Raw genomic sequence first — 1055 nt, forward strand, 5'->3', positions numbered from 1 at the left:
AAAAAAAAAAAAAAAAAAAAAAAAAAAAAAAGCAGTATGCTTGTGCACATACACAAGCTACTTTATATACAATAAAGGAATAGGGAAGAGGAAAATGAAAGAACACAGAATACTATAGTAGTCAGGTTGTGGCAAAACCAAATTATAGTTTCCTAGTTGAGACTGCATTCTTAGTCTGTAGGAAAAGAGTTCTGGAGTTAAGTAGTAGGTTCATTTGTTAGTAGACACCTCCTGTCTGCTGCTGGAATACATCAGTTGTATCTTCATCCTTGTATTTTAACTGTGCAGATATGCCTGTTTTATTGATTGGAATTTGATCTGCCTCATTGACAATAGGCTTTCATTAGTTTACTAAGTGGTGTATACCACCTAAGCTTAAACTACATCACAGATGTATTCTGCCAATCCACCTTCAGATTAATGTGGTGGTGGTTCTCAGTCTTCATTCCTTCCTTGGGCTTTTCATTGGTCTCAGTGGATGCCAGAATCTCCTCAGCTGCCACTTCACAAAGGAGGTATCGAGTCTTTGTGACTCGAAGTGGCACCAGCAATAGCAAAAGCAGTTTAAAATTTTAATTTGAAATCAATTTCTTCCTTTTCCCTTACCTGCATCGCTAAAGGGACCCATTTTTAACAACCTTTGAAAAATCTGACGGGCAGTATTCAACTGGTGTCACAATTCATCAAATATATGTTTGGAGTATTTTGTTCATTTTACTGGAGTTATTACTTCTGTATTGGAAAATTTTATCATTTGACTTTTTGGCAGTCATCAACCCATATAAATCAATCTAAAGTCCCATTATATAAGCCATACTTTTTGAAAGAAGGAATAAAATACAACTATTTAACAAAACTGTTCATTTTTTTTCATAGTTTTTCTTTTATGGAAACAAGTTTCTTTTGACCATGAAACACTATCTGAAAGAAATAATATGGCCCATGAAATGCTTTCAAAAGTTGGTAATTCTTCATTAATGTATACATTTTAACTATTTGTGTGGAAAGGAGCCAGGCACGGTGGCACATGCCTACAATTCCAACTACTGAGGAGG

The 1055-nt window shown here is 34.9% G+C and overlaps 1 pseudogene; it reads right to left on the reverse strand.

Moving 5' to 3' along the window:
- Positions 1–217: 217 nt before the first annotated feature.
- Positions 218–628, reverse strand: LOC112607716 (annotated as a pseudogene).
- Between the last annotated feature and the right edge of the window lie 427 nt (positions 629–1055).

The sequence above is a fragment of the Theropithecus gelada genome, chromosome 15 (genome assembly GCF_003255815.1).
Source record: "Theropithecus gelada isolate Dixy chromosome 15, Tgel_1.0, whole genome shotgun sequence".
In the NCBI taxonomy this organism is placed as follows: Eukaryota; Metazoa; Chordata; class Mammalia; order Primates; family Cercopithecidae; genus Theropithecus; species Theropithecus gelada.